This window comes from Lissotriton vulgaris, chromosome 4_1, assembly GCF_964263255.1.
Source record: "Lissotriton vulgaris chromosome 4_1, aLisVul1.2, whole genome shotgun sequence".
In the NCBI taxonomy this organism is placed as follows: domain Eukaryota; kingdom Metazoa; phylum Chordata; class Amphibia; order Caudata; family Salamandridae; genus Lissotriton; species Lissotriton vulgaris.
The window spans coordinates 1036008149-1036034907 of record NC_141691.1 but is presented as its reverse complement, the minus strand read 5'-3'; positions in this window follow the sequence as shown (position 1 = coordinate 1036034907).

The following is a 26759-nucleotide window of genomic DNA, read 5'->3' as shown; positions in this document are numbered from 1 at the left end:
GGACCCGAGTGGACTGCAGCAGGCGGTCAACGCGTTTGGGGAATTTTGACATCTGCGTGGGCTTGAGATTAATACCACAAAAACTAAGTTTATGTCCCTGAATCAGCATAAATCTTTTAAAGATAGAATCCTCCTGAACGATACTTCTTTAGAACAGGTGGATGGTTTCACCTACCTAGGTATTTTGCTCCAGAGTAGCTTGGGATGGAAAAGCCACATTGACATGGCCATTTTAAAATTCCACCAGCTTGTAGGTATTTTATCCTCTAAACATAAATCCTCTTTCACTAAACCAATTGCTCCAGTTTTGGAGATATATAACACCAAAGTGATAAGCTCTGCCCTCTACGGAGCAGAGCTATGGGGATTTTATAACTTGAGTCATCTGGCAAAAGCTGAGAATAAATTCCTACGTAGTCTAGTGGGCGTTTCCCAAAGCACACCTATGGTCCCGCTCTTATTAGATTTAGGCAGAAAAAATGTGGTGGATATAGCCAGGCTACGTCCACTTTTCTACTGGAGGGGAATCTGGACCACCCCTGAACTTACACACTATGTCCAGGGTTTGAAGGATGTGATTTCGGCAGATCGCTTACATAAAATCCAGTGGCTAAAAGAGCTTAGGTCTCTTTTGATAAAGCTGGATTTAAGGCTATTATGGGACGAACCGGAAACAGCAACTTTCCCTACAAAAAAACAATTGAAAGAAAAATACTGGGAAACTGTCTTGTTATCATCCTACCAGTCCGGTATGAATACTAACCTGACAGGCCATTTTTTGGCCATCCTGTGAAGCATATTGGGACATAATTGAGAGCTCCCCTGATTGAAAATTGTATTTTCAATTTAGGGTCGGCACCCTACCAATTAAAGCTTTTACCTATAAACGGGCGCCCTCCCCAGATGAAAAATGTCACAATTGTTTAGACATGGTAGAGTCTATAGCCCATTTTTTTTTGTATGCCCCCAATATGTCGCCCCACGTCGCAAATGGTTGAGACCTATTTGCTCTTCCTTGGGCACTTTGAGCCAAATAGAAGCACTAAGAATACTAGGATCAGATTGCTCCCCCCATATTGCTATTGCTGTAGCCAAATTTTTAAGGTGGGCCTGGATTATTCGAACACTCACTTGATTGACATCTGCTGCTAGCTAGTTACCATGCTTATTGACAGTAATGCTGTCTTTATTTTATGAATCAATTTTAATTGTATTATATATGAATTTTAACTAGCCTTACTTATTCGACAATAACTAAATGGAATTTAATACTGTTTTATTCTGTGTATTGTCTATGTACTATTTTTTTGAGTATTTTGATAGTGGTTTGTATTTGTATGTGCTTTTATGACTTCTTGTGGAATAAAGCTTTTTGAAAATTGAAAAATTGATTGGCATATTTAAATTACTTATAAGTCCCTATTAAAGTGCACAACCTGTGCCCAGGGCCAGTAAATTAAATGCTACTAGTTGGTCTGTGAAGAAATAAAAACCTTTTAAGGGGTTCACTGATACACCTATTCCTTTAAACCAACAAAGAAGAGATTGGCACAGAAGCTGTAATATAAAACAATGCATTTATAAACCTCACATGAGAGAGACTGCGTCATACAGTACCCTCAGTCAACTGTAGGAGACAGTCTAAGGAGTACAGAGAACAGGGGCCTTTTATGGCCAGTTTATTGCTGAGTTAGCATGAAGACTATGAAAAGAGGCAGTACAAATGTGCACACAAATACATATATGGATGCATAAGAATTGCTTAGACAACAGAGTGGGAGGAGAGACTAAACTGCATATCTCAGTAAGAATAGCCTGACAGTTCTACACTAGGAGCAGGTGCATTCTTCCAGCTAGGCCATTCTGAGAATGAGAAAGGCTCTGGAAGAGGCAGAGGGCTTATGGCAAGCACATGGCTAACTATAATGGCTGCCAAGAACAAAATGGCTTTTAGCTCATGCTAACAGCAATTCCTGCAATCTTTAACAGTCTGATTGTACCACCCACTTAAGTAGCCCTTCAGACATGCATCAGGTCTGCCACTACAGTGTCTGGAGGTTTAAATTGCCAAGCGTACCTGGCAAATTAATCTCTTGCCAGGCCCAAACTTTACTTTTTAATACATATAGGTCACTCTTCAGATAGCCCCTGGACAGCGTGCAGTGTATTTAAAAAGCAGTAAATGTACTTTTGAGTTTTGAAAAACTCTCAAATTTCTTTTTCACTACTGCAAGGCCAATCTCTTTGATAAGTGAACATTGGAATTGCCATATTACATATTAAGTGTAACTTCCAATTGGTAAGAGATGGGACCCCCAAGTTGAGTGTCTCCGGAGTCATAATTTAAAACCCTAACTTATGCTGAAGTCAGATTTTAAACTGTAATTCTGCAAATGCCACTTTTAGAAAGTTCAAAATACAACACGAACACCTGGCTCTGTACTAGCCTGTACTCCTATAATTTATGGAGTAACGGGCAGACTATTCTTTTATCTGTCTGAATAGAATTTTTATTAAGTAGTCTTTAAACTGATCAAAAATACATTTTTCAAAAGAGTGAAAAAGAAACACATATTTATCAAATTGACACAGAAATTTTCACATATAAATAACACAATTCACAGTCAAAAACAAATTGAACAAATGTCAAAAGAAGAATTTTTTGCAACCAATTATAACAAACGACAAGATCACTGAATGAATACAAACATGAAACAAATACAAAAGACATTTATAGCTTGCATCATCTATGAAAAACACAAAAGTATTTGTAAAAAGTGTCCAATTTTATCGACTAAACTTGTTATTTCAGCAATAATATCACAAAAGTGTTAGAAATAATAAATTAATCTATAATAAATTCAACACTAAACAACGAACCAACGAATCAACAAACTGGAGGGCTGCTGCCTACTCCAAGAATCAGAATAGCCGGATCATTTGTTTAAAGCCCTGACAAGAGTCCCAGTACTATCCAGCCTGGGTCTTGAAACATGTTGGCATTTCGAGAGGCATTTAGTTAAATCTAAATGTGTTGGATGTATTAAAGATTAATTTATTATTTCCAACACTTTTGTGACATTCTTGGTGAAATGACAAGTTAGTCCATAAAATTGGACATTTTTCACAAATATTCTATTCAGATAGATAAAAGCCCGTTACTCCATAAATAGTAGGAGTGTAGGCTAGTACGGAGCCGGGTGTTCGTGTTGTATTTTGAATTTGAATAGCCCTACCTGGAACTGGTCCTTTGGGCTTAACCCCTATTGTTGTTAGTACTTTTAGAAAGTTGGCATATTCTTACTGTAACCATTGTGTGCCTTCTGCCCATCTCTGAATACATGCCAGGATTGGGTGACAGCTGGGCTTTGTGCATTTCCTCTAGTCAGCCACACACAAAGGGAGTTTATGTGTGACTGATGGGCCATCCATATCCTGATGGGCCATCCTGGGCAGGATTGGAAGGAGGGACTGACACCTGGATGGGCTGTGTACTGTCCACATCCAAAGGGCTGCTTATCCCAGTAGTTAGTCTGGAGCAAGAGCAGGAAGGCAGGGACTCTCTGCATTTTACAGGGCTCTCTTTGAGGTCTACCCAAGCCAAATACACAACTGGGCATAAGTACTGGACCTCAGACACCACCAACTAAGAACACTTCTGGACCTGTGAATATGCTGCCAGGAAGAAAGACTGCAGTGCTGCTAAAAGCATGCCACTCTCGTGGACTCCTGCTCTACTTTGCTGACCTGCTGCCTGTTGCCCTTCTTGCCTGAAAGCGAAGGACTGGACCCACACCACTTGAATCCTGAATGATTTCAAAGGCCTGGCTGCTTGCCTTCTGTTCTGAAGTCTCAAGGACGTCAAAGACTTCCACCAACCCTGCTACAGCACACGGACTCTACCATCTCTGAGTCCTGCCCTGCCAAATGATGTCAATCCAGTCTTGGGCCCATAGAAGTGGGTAGAGAGTGCTGCTCCATCAGAAACAAACGCATCAATGCCGTTGTGCCACTTGAAACTGGTGCATCTCCATCAACGCGATTTATCACTGCTGCGGCAAGGGCTGAAGACATCGCATCGACGACTGCATGGCACATCACTTCCAGTTCTCCACACATCTTACGACTTGCCTGGATTGATGACGATGCATCGCCTACATCTTGGGGTTCAACAATGACTTGCACAGATTGGAACCAATACAGTGCATACATTCGAAGGGATTGACGATGATGCATCGCTTCCTCTGCTCCTTGCATCTCGACATCGACTCAACCGTGAAACAATGTGCGGTTTCAGCGGGTCAAGGCTGGTCCCTATTTCCGACACATGCTCCATCGCGATCGGCCTGAACTTTTTGATATGAACAGTGTCTAGTGTGATCAGATAGCCCCGGTTGGCGCTTTATGCTTTTGAGCACTATAATTTAAGGTATTGTCTAAAAATGAATACCTCCAGTTATACTTGCTGGCCTTTTGTCACTTTGGTCATGTTTTGTTCAATACATTATTCACTCTTTTTCAAACTAATTGTGGTATCTTTTTGTGGTGTTTTCACTGTCTTATTGTTTGAAGTGTTTCACGAATACTTTACACATTGCCTCCTAAATTAAGCCTAGCTGCTCAGTGCCAGGATACCAGAGGGTGAGCACAGTTTAATTTAGGACGTGTATCTGACTTATCCTGACTAGGATTGTGGTTCCTGTTTGTACAGGGTTCATACCTCTGCCAAACAGAGAGCCAATTTTTAACACTGCCCAAGTTCATAAAAGGACACAAGGTGAATTTAAAAAAAGAAATCTTTTAGTTTAAAGGTCTTCTGAGAGTTGGCAGTTGTCCCAGATGCATTATCCATAATTCACAAAGGGTAAGTGTTCCAAAGAGACATATTCTCTTATGCAAATGAGTTACCACCCCAGCTAAGGGGTCGGCTACTCTTCAATGGTTAGCAACTGTAATTTCAGTTGCAAATATTGACACATACTACTGAATCACAATTTGGAAAGGATGATCAAAACATGCCACTTCCATCTTGAGATTTGGTAAAGTATACGGATACCATTGTAGGAATCAGTAAACGTTTACCAACTCCAAAAATGGGATTCGTAATCACAAAAACTAATTTTTTTGTTGCAAATGCCCCAATGTTGTATTCACACATATCGGGTCCAATGTCCTGAAAACACAAGTGGAATATGTATGCCAGCCTTAGAAATCAGGTCATTTTTATCCTAGCTACTTTAGAAAAACATTAGTAGAAGCCAATCAGTCAGTAGGTCAATGAACTTTATTTGGTCATTATGACCATCAAAGTGCAAAAGGTATAAAGTAGTGGATTCACCAACACTTACAATGCCTTATTATGTTCTATAAACAAATTTAGCTGACAGTTAGAAACCTAGCATCTTCATAAAAAATTGGGGCACAGGGTGGGAGTATATCATTTAAAAGACTCACACTTGTTGAAGCCCTACAAAAGTTCAATAAAAGTCCTGAAACATAATATGAAAATTCATAGTTAAAATCGTAGAACTAATATATTATGAGCACAATGTCCATATTCCAGCTGAATAGCTCCAATGATTAGAACAGCTAGGCTTGCAGGTAAGTAAGGTAAGATCTGGACAGAAGTATACTCAGCATAATACTCTCAGGGATGAAACCTCAAGAAGAGGTAGAAGAGAAAAAGTGCTAGTGTGTGTAGTGCAGGGGCACCACTTTACATACATATTAAAAAAAACAGTGCAGGAGGGAGTGGTCTTGCTGGGAATGCCGCCAGACTTACGCCGTGGGAGCTCCGTCCGCTCGCTAATTTCCAAAGGATTTAAAGCGTAGCTGGGGGCTCGTCGGATCCGCTCCATGGAGCGCATTCGAGGCGGAGAGTGAGAGGCATCCACAGATGAGCGGAAAACTGCTGGGAAGTGGCGGCTGTGGTGGAGCAGCCGCTACACCTTGATCTCCTGGTCCGAACCGAGGCGGCCGCCATTTTTAGCTGCCCGGGCCTGGGCATTCCAAGTGGCTGGAGGGGGCTGTCCTGGGGCCCTCTGGACCCTCCCAGTGCTGTGCTGATTTGGCAAAGACAACGGAATAACTGGGGTGCCTCCATGGGAGCGGGTAACAACCAGGGTCAGTCTGGTGTGGGAGTGGGGATCTCCAGCCCTCCCTGGTTGGACTCGGCAGTGGCGGCCGCCATCTTAGCTGTTGTACCACTGGGCATCCTCCGGCACTGTGCACCGATCGGCTCCCACGGCCCAGCGGACGAATCACGGGGGCAATAGAACAGCCGGGACACCCATCTTTGTGCAGGTAACAGCCGGGATTGGCCCAGCGGAAGGAACAGGCCTCCTGCCCTTGGCGGCTGGAACTGGAGGCAGCCGCCATCTTGTCTTGGTACCGGATCACCCAGTGCTTTCTGTGGCTGCTTTGACATGCGGATTGCGGACCCTGAGGGGCATGGTGGGAGACCCTGTGTGGAGCTTCCTGTGCCGGTAACACAGCTGAATTGCAGGGCACTGTGACGTCTCAGGCTGCCGCGACCACCATCCTAGGCCTTCTCCCCTGGAACTGGCGTGGGACGAAGAGCATTTGAAGCGGGCTCCTGAGACAGCAGCCTCTTCCCACATCGGTTGGCAGGACTGAGAGACGCTGCTGGGGAACGTATGGTGAACGAGGGCACTTGGAGGCGTTGGCAGTGATTTGACCTTGGAGTGGCTGCTTCCTGGTCTAAAGGACCTGCAGACCGGTGTGAGCTTCTACCCATCCTCGCCTAGCCCACGCTGCTTCCTACTGAACACCTGCGGCACCGAAGCTCAGCGTAGGTGAGGTGTAGGGGTGGGGGTGCCCCTTGCTGAATCACCTTCCAACATCTCCCCCTAGCCCCTGTACCTCGCTGACTCCATGCATCTCCACTGCATTGTGCCTGTTTGAGGTCTAGTTCAGCGGACTGCCCTCTAGGTGACTGTGAGCTTGACTGACCCTGAAGATGGGGGCCCCCACTAACTGACCTTCCTATCACCGGTGGATCCTCCGCGTGTGCTGCAGGCCCTCTTGGCGAGGTCGACCTCCACAGCCACATTCGATATGCCTACATGATCTGCGGCTTCTGTCCTTTCTCTCATTGTGCCTCGAGGATGACCGCACCTAGGCCAGTAACCCCTAAGCTTAGCACCATCTTTCGGACACGGTTGAGGGGCCCGCGGCTATAGGTACTCCGTACAGCTCAATCCTCGCCAGCTGACTCCCCTACTCAGGTGCTGAGAATCCAGCGCAGCCTGCCCTGTCAGCGAATCGGCGATCCTGCATACAACTACTAGCACTGACAGGCCGAGCGGGCGAGTAGATACGACTGGCAACCGTCGGCCCTTGGTAGGGCTTGCTGTGCCCATGTGGATTACGGCTCCTGGGTTGCGGCCCCTCAGCCTGGTGAGCCTGTGGCTGGGCGCAAGCCAGCGCCTCTCCCTGTCCCACGCATTCCGTCTCTTAGTGGACTCCTGGAAAGCGAACCTCCTGAGCAGGTAAGGAGCGGAGGCGGGAGTCGCCCTGTGTACTGTGGTCCTGACTACCTGGCCTACTTTAAACTGCTAACTGTGGGGCCCAGCTTGACGCACCCTGATCCCCGCTAACTGAGACAAAGAGGGTACAATTAACATCCTCACCTAATCTCTAACGGTTCCTCAATCGTCCACTAGTTCATACATCTGGAGTTGTTGAGAGACGGACTCAACCAGGAGATGACACGCATTAAAGCAGGGAAGGACTTAGCGGCACCCCCAAAAGACAATCCTGTGGCTGCGATGTGGGGCAAGACGGGCCCAACAACCTCTGGGGAGGTACACTCACTCAAGATTCAGATCTATCAAGACCTCGTACCCCCCCCACCCTCCGGAGACGTCAAGATTTCGGACCTGTGAGGGACAAACTGTGAAGCCTGAATATTCCATATCAGTGGGGCCATCCATTCGCCCTTATTTTTCAGTGGGAATCGAAGCGCCGAATGGAAAGGTCCTTTAAAGAAGCAGCGCTGCTTCTCCATCTCTCCTCAATGCTGCCCTCCAGCCATACATGTCTCCCGCCTCTCGCGCGGGCACCTGCCAAACCATCATGGTCTACCGTAAGCCGCCTCCGGTGCTCTCCGTATCCTGATGAGCAATCATCTTCATAAGCCAAGAATTACATTTGATCAATCTTTGGAGTCCGTTTTCAGGATGACTCAGCAGCACAATGTCATCGGCATATACTAGATGGGATATCGTCATTGGGCCTAATCTTGGTGCATGGGCGTTAACTAGCTCCAGGTTGACGGTCAAATCTGCCATAAATAAATTAAACAGATATCGAGCTAGCACACACCCTTGCTTAAGCCCCCTAGCCGTTTGGTATTTTTCTTGATAATGTGGTCCCATCTCCTACCTTGATTTAGATCCACGTTTCTGTATATAGAGATTCAATTGCTCTTAGCATTTTTTCTTTTATACCCCAACGTCTTAATTTGGCCCAAAATGTTGGTGCTCCCAAAAATTCTATACCTGGTCCAGTGTCTACCCATCCCCAGCGGTAGATCCAGAGCCTTCAGCGAGACATCACTTGCTTTATCTGGGATGGGCGTAGACCACAATTCTCCATCAAAGTTCAAATGCTCCTGCGGGACAGAGGACTAGCATGCCCTAACCTACTAGAATACTACTGGGCCTCCCACCTTCGCGTTGTTTTGGAGTGGACAGCGATTGAGAGCAAAATGGTCTGGTTCCTTATGGACATGCACCAGGTGACGACCCAACTGGTGAACTCCGCTGGCCCCCTTTCCCTCCCCCCGCCCGCCACTATCTTCCTCATCGCCACTGCCTCAACCCCCCACTGTTTCGCACTACACGCAATACAAGCCTTCCCCCTTCCCCTACATCTGCCATATTTCCCTTGTCATGGATATCTTTCTCCTACTTGGCTTTCCTGACGCTCGCTGCTTTCTAAATGTTCACTCTTTACTTCCCGCTTATATAGGCTCTTTGCCCCCCCTTCTTCTTTTCTCCTTGTTATGATATTGTACATGTTGAACATGGGTCTTGAAATTCCCCCACATTTGCAGCCCAATAGTATGACTCTTCCAACACACGTCTGGCCCATCAAGGGTTGTAGGGGAGATCCTGTGTAAACTTTGCATAGGTATGCGTCCCTAAAATCACCTATGTCTCCCCTAAATTCCGTGACCGGCCCTACGTAGGGTTGTGGGCCCTGTACTGTGTATACATAGACCTTCTCTTTGGTCCCCATATGGAAATAAAAACAGATTTACAAAAAAGTTTTACAAATGTGCAAACACAGCTTACAGTATTAATCCCCTGGCACCATTAAAAGAGAGATGGTGGTTCAGGTAAGTAGGGCAAGAATGCGTAGAAAGATAGATCAGTAATATTAGCATAGTGCAAAGAGCCCAAAAGGTTTTATGCATATAATTCTTGTGTACAATCACAATACCATAGTTATAGTTTCAAATGCTATTGATATATGAGGCTCTGACTATGGCTATAAATTAATGGGGCAGGTATCTAGTTGAAAGAATGCAGAAAGCGATTTAGACATTCTTCAATCTGACCCTCCTAATAGGCCACATTTTCCCCAGAAATTTGGCTACTGTGCATGATAATAATGGCCTGGAGTCTGTTTTTAAAATACATAGTGCCTCTTGATGGCATCAAGTACCCATGCCTGCAGACGGGGACTAACCATTTGAACCTCGGGATTTTGTACAGTGGACATACAAAGAGAACATGTTTAATCGTCTCATGGGCCCCTGGACAGTATGGACAGCAGCATAGTGCGTCAGCCGCTCCCCACTACCAGGTCGCTGTAAACGATTTCAGAGGGAGGGTACCAAATCTAAACTCACTGATTGGACTACAGCAAAAGATATATTCTCACCGTGCCAGTCTGGCTTTAGAAAGAAAACAAGCACAATAGACCAAGTTTTTAGACTTCTTGTTCTAGACTGGAAGTACACTAGGCTGAGAGCTAGTCATTTGTATGTTGCCTTTATTGATTTAAAGGCAGCATTTGATTTCATTTCAAGGGCTCAATTGCGGAAAAACTTACACCACAGGGGGTACCCTATGAAATCCTAAGCCAAATCATAAGGCTACACCAGGGCATCTTTGCCAAGGTACGTTGGGGCAAAGGAGGTGAGCTCACTAATGAGATCCCAGTTAGGAAGGGTGTGCGCCAGGCCGGCATCCTGGAGTCAACGTTGTACCTTTTATATGTAAATGACTTGGTTGAACATCTGCAAAAATCTTCCCATGACTCAGCCAAACTTGGAGGGAACCACATCTGTGCTCTAACAATTGCGGATGATGCTATTCTGTTGTCCCAGACTCCCAGGGGTTTTACAAAACTTGCTCGACAACCTTAACCTTACTGTGAAGCAAAAGGCCTCAAAACCAATCCCACTAAAACAAAATGAATGACCTTGAGGCCACATAACTGCTTTAATAACAAAATAACCTTGAATGTGGCAACTTTGGAGCGTGTATCCAACTTTGTATACTTGGGGGTCACCCTTGATTCTAAACTCTCTTGGACCACACAAATAGAGAAATCAATGGCCATCCTAATGCAAAACTCCTTCCCCATTGTAAAAAAACAAGCTGCAACGGTTTCAAAAGCTATTAATTTCGCTCTGGAAGTACATAAGTCCTGAGCTCAAACCACTGCCCTCTATGGTTCAGAGATATGGAGAGGCGAAACTCTCAAACCTCTAATTATTGGTGAAAACAAAATTCGGAGAATGCCTGTAGCCCTCCCCCACCATACCTCATTGATTCCCCTGACCAACGACATGGGTCTAAAATGTTTGGAGCATCTAGCCAATTCAATTCAATTTATTTTATTATGTTTTGGCACTCCGAAGAGGTCCACATAAAACAAGATACACAAATACAAAGTACACATTCTCTTAGTAAAAATGACAACTACACCATTTTCCACTAAACAAGAATAATCAGCGACACATATCTCCATATTTAATCAATTAATGGCTAAAAAAACCTTTAAAAAAGTTAAAAATATTGAAGCAAAACATTTAATTTGGAGGACTATATAAGGCCTGTAAAAAAGAATTCACATTAAGGATACCCAATTTCAAGCAGATTGATCTTAACCACTTCAACCGGAGTGGACGCAGTGCAGGACATATAAACAGTACATGAGAGCGATCCTGAACAGACATATTACAAAAGTTACATATGGGAGAAGACCCATACCATTTTGCGAAAAGGATGTTTAGGGACAGCAAGTCCTGCCTTAGGAGGAACCAAAGTCTCCGAATACCATGTGGTAAATTCCAGGCGACATAGGGTTGGGAAAGCTTCATAGAGTATGTGTTAACAAGGAGATGATCTCCCCTCCTTACTTGCATTTACTTCTTGGCCAACGTGAAGCAAAGATCCCATGAAGCCTGTTTCAAAAGGGATTTTAGCTGGGTAGGTGAGATGGTAAAAAGGGTACTCTCTTCCAATTCAAGAAGTGCCACAGCTTTTCTAAAGTTCTTAACAATTTGGGAGTACTCTTTTAAGCTACCCAACAATTCCCCCTTGAGGAGGGATCTCAAAGACCCCGTTTCTCCTCTGGCCAGGCTAGCAACCCATCGAACAAGAGCTGACAGGCCCTGCGCCCAACTACTGCGGAGACCGAATTCAAGTCTACAGGCAGTCACAGAACAGGCGGGATTGAGAGAAGTTATAGACCTTAACAATTTTCCTTCAACCGTCTGTAAAAAACCCCAGTGCTTTAAGTCAACCAGTTCCATTCCATACAGGAGGGTTGATGGAATTTTTGCCCTAAAGACCTCCAGTAAACAAGCAAAATGTCTTCTCCCTGTGGCGGAAGAAAGGGCGCTCAGACTTTTGCCTTGGGATAAGGCTTTACGGGAATTATTCTCAATGTGAGGCTTCTCACTCAGGTTAGCGGAAATTATTTTCCCTAAAAAGGTATGTCTTAACCACCTCCAATTTCTGACCACCGACTGACCAACAAAAATTCTCTGATTTGGATTTTTTCTTCCCTGTAATATACATAATTTTGCTTTTTGTGGCATTTATCCTCATGTAGTGGGTTTCTGCAAAAAGATGTAAAGCCTTCAGACGATTAGCCAGACCCCTGGGAGTTAAATCTAGGATAAGGATGTCGTCTGCATATAGCAGGCAGGAAATAGAAGATCCCCCCACTACCGGGGCTATGCCAACAGAAGCTGAGAGCGAAGCTGGAAGGTCAGCAATATATAGGGAGAAAAGTATAGGGGCCAGAAGGCAACCCTGTTTTAGTCCATTAATGGAGGGAATAACCCGCGATAAACCCCTTTTTCCACCTTGTAACACTCGGCACCAGGTGTCCGTGTGTAGAGATCGTACCAGATCTAATAGGAGAGGAGGCATACCCAAGTCGAATAGTTTTCTCCACAGCAAGGGACGATCAACTTTGTCGAATGCTGTGGAGAAATCGATGAAGGCCGCATACACTCCTCCCCCGCGAACTCTTATATATTTGTCCAGAATAACCTGAAGGGCTGTGAGGTTATCCCATGTACCATGCCCCTTACGGAAACCAGTTTGTTCAAGGGGTAATATTTAATTCTCATCAACCCAATCAGTAATTAACGATAGGAGACATTTGGAAAACACTTTTCCAATGGCATCAAGGAGGGCTATCTGGCGATAATTCATTGGCTTATCCCTCTCGCCCTTCTTGAATAATGGAACCAATATACTCCCCTTCCAAGAAGAGGGCACAATTTTACTAATGAAGCAAGATCTAAATAATGGAAAGAGGATCTTGCTCCAAGAAACAGGGCCCTGCTTCAGTACCGATATGGGAAGTTCATCAGGCCCCCTTGCTCCGGAGGAACGCATGTCCTTAATGGCCATTTCAATGGTTTTCTCCGAAGGGGAGTCAATAGGAAGCTCATCTTCTTCAGTAGTCCCCTTACATTCTACCCTTACACCATTCCCAGCATACAAGTTGGAGATGAAAGTTACCCATGATGATTCAGCAATGGGAATGGGAAGGGGGCTAACTCTTGCTCCACAACCCTTACCAATGAGTGACCAGAATTGTCTAATTTTACCATGAACTGCGGCCTCCCGTAGACTTATCCAGAGTGAATCTTCTTTTTCTTTTTTAAGTTTCTTCCTGATTCTGCTTCTCCTTCTTTTTAACAGGGATATTTTATTATTTATTTCAATAGATCTACGCAAAAATTGCTCCCGCACTAATTTATTTATTTCCTTATTTAAGAGGGTAATCGGTCTAGAAACATAAGTCTTTTTTACTAAGGAGCTAGACCTTTTGGCAATAAAGATGACCTCCTTCATAAAATTCTCAAAGTGAATTATTTCGGAACCCTGCCAATCATTCAGTTCTAGTATTGTTTTACCTAGAATACACTCCAGGCCCTTCTTGGCTTTAAAATTCCAAAAGCATCTTCCAGAGTCCTTATGAAAGCTTACTACATCACTGTTAAGGGACCATGGATCGGAATTAGGAGGTTGTAATGAGAGGCTTGTAGTAATCATGTTTTGGTCACTAAATAATGTCGGAGTGACCACCAGATCCTTCACTAGGGAGAAAATACTATAGTCGGTGATTACATAGTCCAGAATGGACTCACTATGGGAAGATCTATGAGTATATTTTGCAGGGACATCAGAGGGAAGCATCTAGCCATTTGGAGAACACTGTCATATTGGGTCAGAATCTGGAAAACAGTGGAACTAGTAACCTATAGAGAAATTCTGAGTGAACTGTTGGAATTGGACGCCCAAGTCATCATCATCCTCAAAATTACTTTATTCAATGAATACAAGTTAATCATAAAAAGTAAGTGTACATCACTGTTAAAAATGATAAAAGAAGCAATTCATCAGTATCAATCAATAAATGATTTCCTGGATTTGAGACACATACATAAAAAAGAGGCAATACTGTAACATGTTAATGGATCAGCATACGTAAAAAATACAGAGCCACACGACATTGTCTAAAATTGTGCTTAGGTAAAAGTGGAATTAAAAACCTTTTCCGTTGGTTACAATACTTTTACAGTAAAAAAGATGTGCAAATCAGACTGTCGTGAAGTGTCATCACATGGGCAACAAGGCAGGTCGTTCGAAGAAAAGTTACCAGCAGGGTGGGCCAACATGCAAGGGATATAATTGAGCCAAAACCTTAGCAAAATAAACCTGTGCCGTGGGATTGTTACAAAGTTCAGATAGGGGGATATCCCCTCAATCTGCAATGGCCCTTCAATATATTCTCTAACAGTGGGTTTCTTACTCTGTATATTCAATCTCCCTTCTTTAGCTGCGATCATAAAACAGGACTTTAGTACTTGTTTCGAGAGAGTGCCACATTTTTCTGGCCATTCAAATAAGCTACCTAAATCAAAAGTGTATAAAGTATCTCTCACGTACTTTAGCCATTAAATGTTCTCCTTGTACTCAAGGGATAGGCAATCATGTAGTATTTGTTGGGTCAATGACACTATGTCTCTGTGCCAAACTGAGTGCCATAACAAGATGGGAGCAACAGTTCTTCATGTAAATTAAAAATGGGACAACCGGTGGGGAGACTCATCATTGATTTCCAGACCTAAGGAGGGGTAGTCCGTGTGTAATCTATGCCAACTGGAAGTAGAGGAGGATATTGCACGTCTTGTTTTTTTGTCCAGTGTACAAAATTGCTAGAAGGAAATGGATACAACCGATTGGTAGGCGCCTGAATGTCAGGAAATACAATGAGATGTTGCGAATATTAAAAACAGACAACTCTTGTCTCATCATATTTGGTCTCAGCAGATTCCTACTGGCAATCAACTTTATAAGGAAAAAGAGAAGGCAACATTTTTAAGTAGCAGAACACAGGGTTGATGCTCGTACTTAGCGATCATAGTGTTTTACCTTGTATTAAGCGGTTCGGCTCAAATAAAACCATGTGGAGCAGACACACTAGGCGCGTATTATACTGATGACCATGAATCATTTTTATTATAAAGATAAAAACTGTGCTTCATCGGAAAAGGTTGACCTGACATGCACTTGCACTTTTAGGAATCGTTTGATAATATTGAAAACAATCACTTTAGTGGGGTAGAAAAATCGTAAATGCCATCATTTAAGTTCATATTACACTTATATTGGCGATTACAGTTTTAATGTATAAACGAGTTGATTTTTACGTGTTACGTATTTTAAAGGTTTTTTAAGTTTTTAAGAAATACTTTGACGATCCCTTGAATCGATAGGAATTGTTTTATGTACACTTTTTATTAAACTCAATTTTATGAGTAAGGTAAATGCCATTATGCCACGTATCCTTTGCATATGCACTTTACTCTGACCTATAGTGATAGCCAAGCTATACGGACTACTGTGATGACCTCCAAGTTCTCTATGCATTGTACATCCATTTTATTGAACTTGATCTTTGGAATAAGGTAAACACCATCATGCTGCTCATATATTCCACGCTCACTTTATAGATCACTATGGTTACAGGCTAGTTTCTGGCCCGTCGAGGCAATCTTGTGGGACAGACGATAGTTCTATGTAAATCTACTGTGATTTTGCATTATCTAGATGTATCTTGGTGATTTGCAAAGAGCAATGAATGTTGTATTGATTAACTTATTTGTATGTATTTTATTGTACTTGTATTTCTACTTTTATGGCCCTAAAGGCCGAAATAAAGTTTTTGAATGAAATGAAATTGAATGTTTAACTTTCTATCATTCAGGATGGTGATGACCTTCATATACTGCTCATACATACTTAGCATCTTCAATTGTAAAAATTCTGAAGTAAGATGCCACCTGTTAGTGTAACATTTGTCTGGTCCACCCAATTCCAGTAGCAGGTCTTGACGCAGTCTCTTCTAGGGAGCAAGCTAATGTCGGGCTCAGCCCACAGATGCCCCAGTTCTAAAGTGGAGAGGAGTCCATCCAATTTTTTTGATCCGATCTAGGATAAAAACGTTTTCAAGGGCAGCCAAGTGGATAAGCTCAGGTGTTTTTTTCAAACGTAGCCAAAAAAGAAAGGGGCGTAGTCTTGCTTTGCCCACTGTAAGGGATCTGTCCATGTCAAGCCTTAGGGGAAGGAGCAGGGTAGTGTGCGGGAGAGAGCAGAGCAACCTCAGGAATTTATTTTCTGTACAGAGAAGACCCTCTAAGTTGTTGAACCCCCAAAGGTCAGCCATGTAAAGAACTGAACCTACCACTTTCTGGTCATTGATCTGGAGAAATGTTGCTATCAGCCTCGTTTGCAAAGCCCTGTGTTCCATTATCAATGCCCCTGTGGTTTTCCTCTGATGCAGGATTTGTTTTGAAATGTGATGTTTCCAGAACATTTTCTCCGCAAGGGTTACACCTAAATAGTCAAAGGTGCCCACTCTCTCCAGAGGTATCCCCAGAAGCAATTTGCCCTTGAACGATTTGTGCGGGTTTATCAGCATAAGCTTGGCTTTCGAGGTATTAACCTCCAGTCCTCTCAATCCACAGAAGGCCATGAAATGGTCGAGTGGCAGCTGGTGGCCACTAGGGTTTTTTCAAACCAGCAAGGTGTCATCTGCAAACAGTAACATTGTTATATTTACTTCCCCCATTGTGGGGTCATCTGCGTGTACCTCTGCTAGGGACTTCACCACTATATTTATAAAAAGTATAAACAGGATGGGGGCTAGGACACAACCCTGCCGTACCCCTCTGGCTCCCTTGATTGGGTCTGACAGTTGCACTTGGTCCCCCATTGCACCCTTGCATAATTGTCCTCATGTAACCAAATTAAAAAGGCCATGATATCATGTGGGAGCCCATGATTATGTAAGAACTGCCATAATTTAGGTCTATTTATGAGATCAAAAGCTGACTTGGAATCGATAAAGGCAGTGTAAAGACTGCCCTTTTCAATTTTTTTTTTCAATTTCCGTCTTTATTCGATCATAAACAATCATAAAAGACACATTAAGACGATAACAATATAATATAAAAAGGCATAAAATGTCGTACAAGAATATTTTGTTTAAAAAAAAACAAAAAAAACATGTCAAATAAAATCCCATGACTGTTAAAACAATGATTAGGTTTAAAAGGGAGAATCAAGGGTCAAAAGCTATTGATGCATAATTACACAGGGCTTGGTTACGGTCTTCAATATTGGACTGAATGACGAGGGGGAAACTTGAGTACACCAATGCATAAGCAGATGGATTACGTAATATCTTGCAGATTTTTCCTTCTAAGGGCCCAAGTCCAGCTCAGAAACTTAGCCATAGCAACAACTATGACTTCAGAAGTTTCCGTTTTTAAAATACGCAGGGCCGTTTGACCAGATCTAGTTCCAATGTTTGAACAAACCGGCTTGAGCCATTTCAGACGAGGGCCCTTATATGCAGGGCACACAAACAGGACATGCAATAGAGCCTCATCCTCAGTTAAACAAGAGTCACATTTTATATCTTGGTCATCCCGCCACTTTTTAGCAAACGACTTTAGGGGGAGTGTTCCCACTCTAAATTGGTGGAAAAGTTTTCTATCACTAGGACGTGTGATAATATCCCAATAGGCCTCCAGCTTATACTCACACTTATATTCAAGAAAGATGCCTATGAGGGAACCACTAGTAACCAAGGACAACAACTTTACATAAACCTTGTCTCTATATAAGGCTTTAAGACCTCTTTTAGATGGAAAGGAATTCCCCTCTGGGTCCTCCCACAGGTGAGTGAGGCCCATTTCAGATAACAATGCCTTAATCTTTTGTAGCCAAGAAATTTGTATGATTTATCTGCTTCTCTAATGGACTTAACAGCTTTGGCATAAGATGCTAACTACGGAGTTGTCAAAAGTCTTCGCCAATAAGCAAGTGGTCTAAAACCCACAGCCTCCTCAAAGGAAATACATCCTAGATCTAAAAGTAGGGGCCTAAGAGGAGAGGATTGAGGAAGGCTAGTCAATGCCCTCAGGAACTTGTTCTGGGCTAAGACTAATGTTACTAAGTTTTTGAACCCCCAAAGTTCCACCCCGCAAATTATTGAGGCTCTATCCTCCCTTGGGACAACCGGAATTCTTTTAGGAGGGCCCCTATAAGTTGATTATGCCTTAAGACTAATAGATCTAGCTGTGGCTTCCAATTCAAGCGTTTGCTCAAAGTAACACCCAGGTATGCAAAGGAGTTGGTTTGTTCCAGGGGCACATTATTCATTTCCACTCTAGCTTTCACTACTTTGTATTTATGCAAGACCATGAACTTCATCTTATCGACGTTAACAACTAAATCATGGTCATTGCAGAACAAAGTGAAACGATCAAGGGCGCTTTGCAGACCTGATTGCGTCTTCGCCAGAATAAAGGTGTTGTCTGCAAACATTAATAGAGGAACCCTGGAACCAGCAAGAGTAGGTGCGTCCGTGGAATATTCAGAGTAGTATGAGATAACATTATTTATGAACAATGAAAAGAGGGTAGGGGCCAGAACACACCCCTGCCTTACCCCTTGTTCACAGGAAAGCGGTCTGTTAGCGCACCCTGCTGACCCCATCGTACTTATACAGATGTAGACTCATGTAGATTTACAATAAAAGATAAGATCGCAGCAGTCATCCCTGCTTCCCTAAGAACCTCCCACATCTTATGACGGGGGACTAAATGAAATGCAGATTTCAGATCTACGAATGCTGCATAGAGTGTCCCACCTGCTAAGACCAATGTGTTCCAGTATATCATCATGAATCTAAAAACTTGGTCGATAGTGCTAACATGGGAACGAAATCCTGCTTGGTAGGTGGAAAGTATTGTGTTCTCATCTATCCAACTATTTACCATACTTAGCACTAATCTTGCCACAATTTTTTGAAGGGAGTCTATAAGACTTATGGGCCTGTAATTAGATGGACTGGCGCGATCCCCCTTTTTTTAAATGGGGATGATTTCCGCCACGAGCCAGGATTCCGGAATGGGTGAACCTCTTGCCAAACCATTAGCAAGAAAAAGGATATATTTCAACCAGTTCTCCCGATCTGATTTAAATATATCCGCCAGGATACAGCCCTACCTGCTGCCACACCATCAAGGGCTCTCTCGATTTCCGCTAGTGTAAAAGAAAGGACTGAGTCCGTCACAGCCTAGAGCTGGTACATAGTACTATCGTTGGACGATAAAAATTGGGACTTGTAATGTGCTACCCAAACTTCGGGTGGAACATTGTTAACTGGAGCCGGGCCAGCACTACCACTGCCCCATTTAATTGAGTGACAGAACCGACACCAGTTTTTCCCGTTACATGCCTCTAGAAGGTCCCTCCATCTATTTTCATCGTAAGCCTTCTTTGCTGTGAGTTGTGTAGCCTTGTAGTCTGCCCTTAGTTTCCTGAACTCCTGTGCTGATCCCACCCTAATGGCTTGGGACAAGTGTCTGAAAGATATCCTACATTCCCCGCCATACCATTTTGCAGCTTTATGAAAGGGGGTTGCATTAGATCTTTTTATATTTTTAGAAAAGTAGCTTTTCAGCCTAGCAAACAGGGGCTCATGGGTCTCTATAAGAGTTGTAAGGCTAGCCTCACTGGAATCAAGATAGGATAGGGCTACAAGGGACTCTTCAAGAGTAGACCTTATCTTTGCCATGGTGCCCTCATCTTCAGAGACACATGCCCATTTTAATCTTCGACTATCGTGAGACATAACAACATCTGCTGTGACGTTCTCCATGCCGCCCCTCAACAATAAGCGACCCTTTGCCTCTAATGTCGACGACAGTGGATCATGATCGCTCTCTGGTCTGGTTAATACTTCCATGTCCTTTAGCCTTGACCACAATTCTAAGTTAATTAGGAAGTAGTCAATCCTATTACTTCTTCTCCCTGTTCTAATAATTCTGATTTCCAAGCCGGCAAGGTGAACTGGAATACTTGATCAATGGTGCTGACTTTCTTCCTAAACCCCACTTGGAAGGGGTATAGGGCTAGATGTAGGTAGAATAGATTTACCGATTTTTAATTACCGAATTTTACCGATTCGGTAATTAAAAATTGGTAAATCTAAGGGGTGGGTATGTAGGTATTCCAGATGTGCTGGAATACCGAATTGGAAGAATTCGGTATTTACCGATTCGGTAAATACCGAATCGGTAATGCCCATTCATTCCTATGGGCTTTGAAGCCCATAGGAATGAATGGGCATTACCGATTCGGTATTTACCGAATCAGTAAATACCGAATTTCACAAGGGTGCAGGGGGTGTCACTTTGACACCCTCTGGCACCCCAAAAATAGGCATGTGCGCCATGTGGCACACAGACATGCCCTAAGGGCATGTCTGTCTGTCACATGGCTAGGTGTGCATGCACACATGTGCATGCACACCTGAATTCGGTATTTTAACACCCAATTGGATTGGGTGGTAAAATACCGAATTTGTAGGGCCTTTGGGACTCAAAAGAGTCCCACCTACATCTGGGAATTACCGAATCGGTAAAAATACCGATTCGGTATTTTACAGATTCTGTAAATTTACCGATTCGGTAAATTTACAGAATCTGTAAAATCTGGTCCCCTACATCTCAAGATGCCAAATACCGGTCGGAAACGGTCGAATTCGGCCGTTTCCGACCGGTATTTGCCACCTACATCGGGCCCATAGTATGTTATTTATCTCCATTGAGTCAGTATTTTTATTAAGTAGAGTACGGGAGAAGACCATCAATTAAGCTGATTGGCCTGTAGTTGGACGGTAGCGAACTGTCCCCCTTCTTGAATAACGGGATGACCTTGGCTCCCTTCTATGACCGAGGTATCGGGGCCCCATCAGCAATTCCGTTTGCTAGTGTCTGGATATAGTTGGTCCAGTTCAGGATGTCATTCAGACAAACATCTCCAGTTATGCCATCAGGGTCGGAGGCTTTGTTTTTAACTATGGTGCAGATACTTTTCATTATCTCCGCTAGAGAGAATAGGTTGCTGTTAGACTGGACAGTTTTATGTTCCATGGGGGGCCTTCGGAGTCTATCACTGCTGATCCTGTGTAGACTGCTGAGAAGTCTTCAAACCAAGCAGCCTCAGAGATGTTGTTTGCTGGTGGTTTGAATTTTTCAGGATCACCCCTCTTGACTAGCAACCAGAACTGCTGGGAGTCTTTCCTTTGGCAGGAATTGCAAATTTGGAGCTAACGATTCTCGCTCCAATCCTTTTTTTCTCCGGACTACGTTATAATGCTTCCTGGCCAGTAGTATCTCTTCTACACTAGTGTAAGCATCAGAGTACTATTTGCATGAAAGAAGAACATAGTTTTATGACATTTATTTTATAATGAGTATTTAATTAAACCAAAGCAATATTACTTAAAAACATACTTTCATTACCGCAGACACAGTGTATATTTTCATACTGAGTGTTCTTCCATGGTAGGATCAGAAGAAAGGCTGCAAGCACAAATAGCCAAGAAAGTTATGACACCAGTGCTTGGAGGCTGAAAGTGTGTGAATAAAAAGGCGTGTCCTCAGGGCCATTTGAAAATAAGGGGTACAAAAGGAGGTGGTGATGGACGGAGCCTCTGAATCAATCAAACACTCACACCCAGTCAAAAGAACTGGGCTTAATCCATCACTGTTCTTTAGCCCACTCTGCCACCCCAGTTCAGACATGGCTATATGCAAATCAATCTGGCCCTGTGCCTCATGGGAACAGTCCAGCCCTAACTGCCAAGCCATGTCTTCCCTGGACCGGAAACAAGCTTCCGAGGACCGGTTCTTGGTATTCCAGCCGTCTTCAGCCCGGCTTGCTTGAATCCAGTGGCAAAGGGAGCAAGGGACTCACGTCTGGGCATACCCTGTCACACTTATGGCGTCCAAAAGCGGTACAAAAGGGGATGGTGATGGACGGAGCATCTGAATCAATCAAACACTCACACCCAGTCAAAAGATCTCGGCTTAATCCATCACTGTTCTTTAGCCTACTCTGCCACCCCAGTTCAGACATGGCTATATGCAAATCAGTCTGACCCTGTGCCTCATGGGAACAGTCCAGCCCAAACTGCCAAGCCATGTCTTCCCTGGACCGGAAACAAGCTTCCGAGGACCGGTTTCTGGCATTCCAGCCGTCTTCAGCCCGGCTTGCTTAAATCCAGTTGTTACAAAAAGGGGGGGTTGAACCCATGCAGTCACGGGGACCTGGGCGCTATGTGGTACATATATAAGAGGGGTTTCCGCAAGGAAGGTGTATTGTAAATTACATACACTGGAATTATTTTAATACAAACAATAAAGCAAAGAAATGTAATAAAACAATTTTACGATTGGTATTCTGATTTTTTACCCAACACCACGTGATTGCCAGTGGCAGTATATAATCACATAAATTGTAATTGCAAGCCCCAAGGGGGGAAGAGAGGGAAGGGAGGGAGAGTGGTGCTCAAAAGAGTGTTAGAACAAGGAAAAGTAACAGTTTCAAAAAGTAACAAATGTATTACAAAATTGGAGACATTATAAAAACAGTTATAGTACAAATGCCCAAGTACAAGGCAAAATTTGAGGCATGTTCACTAGATAACATTCAACGGTCACATCTGAATATTAGATGAATCGGGGATGTGCCGGAAATTCAACGAAAAGAAAACAGTCGACGTTTCGACCCCTTATCTGCAGGCTAATTAAAGTCCTTTCACGGGGTCTTCATCAGGACGTCACACAGGGAGAGGGGGATGGGGCAATTCTGTATGAGAAAATGTAAAGTAATTAAACTTTAGTACATGGTAGGGACGAAGATTTTCATCCTATCTAACATAAAGACAAAGGATTTAATTAAAAACAAAATTACCATGGAGTACGGCCCAGCCGGGCTCTGTACATGGGAAGGAACGCCACGCTGGAAGTCGTGGTCGATCTAATAAGGTGGAAACCTCAACTGGAGAGGAGACAAACAATCGTTAAGATTCAGGAGAATCAAAAAGCTGTAGGTACTAATGTGACTACACTTACATCCTACAGTGGTAGAGACAATTAGTTTAAGGATCAGCAAGAATGCTGGCCAATCATGGTTATCAACATTAGCAGGCCACGCTTGGGAATTTAGTCAAAACAGTGTAAAATGAGACTCTAGCCATATGGGGATACCACACTATACCTCTGGGTCGCTGAAAATCGAACCTTCAAGGAATCCACGGGTCTGGCACAATGCGGGAAAACAAAATGTCTGCTTTTGTAAATAGTCTCCTGTGGTGTACCAAAAGGAGGAGAATTGTTTACCAAATATGCGGGACGAGTGAGTCTCCTGGTATGAGATACTCGCTGCGGGCTGACAGATACTTACAGGTAAATGAGCGGACAACGCCGTCTACGTAGGTCATTCAGTCAAACTCCGTAGCGTTGAGAACGCGGAGTGAGAGGTTCACAGATATGGCTCGAAGCGGGAAAAGAATTTGTGCGCCTGTGTATTTGTTAGTCCTACGATAAATAGAGGTGATTGTTTACCTAAAGTACGGGACTAGAATTTGAAGAAAGTCACAGCGGACTCAAAAGTTACTTACAGAAAAACGAGCGGTTTTGTTTTGTAATACATTTGTTACTTTTTGATACTGTGTTACTTTTCCTTGTTCTAACACTCTTTTGAGCACCACTCTCCCTCCCTTACCACCTTGGGGCTTGCAATTACAATTTATGTGATTATATACTGCCACTGGCAATCACGTAGTGTTGGGTAATAAATCAGAATACCAATCGTAAAATTGTTTTATTACATTTCTTTGCTTTATTGTTTGTCTTAAAATAATTCCAGTGTATGTAATTTACAATACACCTTCCTTGCGGGGACCCCTCTTATATATGTACTGCTTAAATCCAGTGGCAAAGTAAGCAAGGGACTCACGTCTGAGAATAACCTGCCACACTTATGGTGGCCAAAAGCGGTACAAAAGGGGGTGGTGATGGACGGAGCATCTGAATTAATCAAACACTCACACCCAGTCAAAAGATCTGGGCTTAATCCATCACCGTTCTTTAGCCCACTCTGCCACCCCAGTTCAGACATGGCTATATGCAAATCAGTCTGACCCTGTGCCTCATGGGAACAGTCCAGCCCGAACTGCCAAGCCATGTCTTCCCTGGACCATAAACTAGCTTCCGAGGACCGGTTTCTGGCATTCCAGCCTCTTTAGCCCGGCTTGCTTGAATCCAGTGGCAAAGTGAGCAAGGGACTCACGTCTGAGCATACCCTGCCACACTTATGGCGGCCAAAAGCGGTACAGCATTTGAAAATAAGGAGCCTACCATGAGATTTTACAGAGTGTGTTTTACTCTGTGTCTCTAGATTATTCTCAGAGAGAGAGGACAGGACAGTCTTTCCAGGTAAGTGGTAGTGCCTTGAGACCCTCACTGGTGAGCAGTTGCACTTTACCAACCCCTGATTCATTGATTGGTTTCTTGATTGGCAAGAGGAATGCCAGCTCTTGGCCTTTCTCCCGACACTGCAATAAACATAAGCAGGTAGGTAGCAGATGGAAAATTTAGCCATGACCTAGGAACAGCCCCTTGGCAGTGCTGCAGAGGACTTCTCAGCTCTCACAAGAAGAATAGTGCACCAGGAAACCCCAGTCTCTGAGCTACCTGTCTATTTAGAAATGAATAAAAAGGCAAATGACACAACTAGCAATCATTAGCCATTATGAACATTAATTAAAAATATTCCATGTGTTTATAACCTTTTATACTAATTTATTTGATGATGGCAGAGTGTCAAGATGAGCGTGTTTTTGTGAGTTGTCATCTGCAAGGCTCTGCATCGTTCAATATCCTTCCACTCATGTCCTCGCCTGTCCCGCTTGAGACCATGCAGTGGAGAACCTACCTGGTTCAGATGGTGTGTGCTCCACACCTATGTGTTGCTAGATGCTGACCAAAAAGAGCAGTTACCCCGGAGCTTCCTAACCTCTGGTTGCCAGCAGTGAATGGATTTGCAGGTATTTCCGCAGCTCAGGTGTCATGCCTGTTGTTTCTTGTCAGTCTGGCCATGGACGTCAATTGTGGGTTTCAAGAATCACAACGGTGACCCTCTTGACCACCAATTGCGACCCCAGCACTTTGCTTGCGACCCCTGACTTCCAGTCTATAATAAACTATGTGTCTGATTATGTTGTCCTACATATTTTCATTTGCCTTTCCATCATGAAAAAGTAATCAGTGACTCGGATATGTGCTCCCATTGTCGGACTGAATAGAGTTGTGACACAGATTGATACCAGAGGTGCAACAAGGAGAACACAACCAAAATGGTGCTTGGTAAGGGAGAGGGAATGGAAAGTCAAACTCAACTTCCCTGCAGAATCCGTTTTGGTTTTTCATGTGAATCAAAAATGCGGGACACAGAGCTGGCTTCTCTTTTTATAGAGTTTTATATAGTGCGAACTAGACCCGAATATATATCGGGCATCAGAGCACTTTACATAAGCATAAGTTTCGTTACAGATGGACACTTTTTTTCCCTTAGACACAAGGAGATTAATGATTTGCCCAGAATCACAGGACGTTGAGCATTGATGCAGATTCTCAGACCTGGTTACCCTTAGACATTCCCCCTCCTCCTAACACAGTGAATGTAACTAAAAACCTGGTGGTGAAATTCGACTCAGCACTTTCCCTGTGCCAACATTCCCTAGCAGTGGCTGGGAAGTGCTTTCTTTTGATAAATTCACTTAAAATGTCTGCGATTTTCTTCCCTGCACAGCTAGGAAGGCAGTCACAGTGGCCCTAATTACCTCTAGACTTGATTACTGCAGCAGCCTTTACGCAGGTAAGTCGGCCCTAAATAAGCTACAGATGCTGCAACATGCAGCCGCTTGACTAGTATTAAAATGGCCTAGAGGCTCATCAGCATCAGCTGCACTCAAAGCACTCCATTGGCTGCCAATCCCTAAAAGAGTCCCTTTTAAGATCCTGATAATTACTTTAAGAGCTTTTAATTCCTTAGGCCCTCACTATCTCCGTGCCAGGTTCACTCACTAGGTGAAACACTACACACTCAAATCGTTCAAGCAAATCTCTTGAAGCCCCTTACTTTTAGATGTATCACAAAGGATGGGAAATATATTGCGGTACTCAGAACCAAAGCCTGGAACCTTCTCCCCACCCATATAGGGTTCATTCAATCAAATACCCACTTTACCAAAGCTCTGAAAACCTGAATCTTCTATACTCCTGATGCTCTATGTAGATCACTTATCTGATTCTCTTAGTTCTAGTAACTGTGTTCTTTAGGGAATCACTTAGCGCTATGATGCTCATCGGAGTGAAAGTAGTGCTTTACAAGTCTCAAATAACATAACATAAGATAATGGCTAATGCCAGGGAATCTATGAACAGGGTAATAAGATTTAGGGATCAGGTACACTCCTGTTGTGCACCCCTATTTACTCTACAGCAACCTACATTTCTGGAGTTGATAACTATTTGTGCCAAAGCATCCTTACATAGATATTTCACTATATGTGTAACCTTTTCTGGAAACCCAAATGTAGCGAGAATTAAGAAAAGGCTTTCCCAGGACACCAGATCAAAAGCTTTCTCAGCATCTAAAAATAACACCTGTGTCTCTATTTTGTTCTGGGTGAGGTAGTTGAGAGCTTATATTAAGAACTTTGTATTTGTAAGGTTCTGTCTGCCTGTTACAAAACCACTTTGTCCACAGTGGTTAATTGATGCCACAATCCTGTTTATCTGTTAGCGAGCAGTTTTGTGATGATTT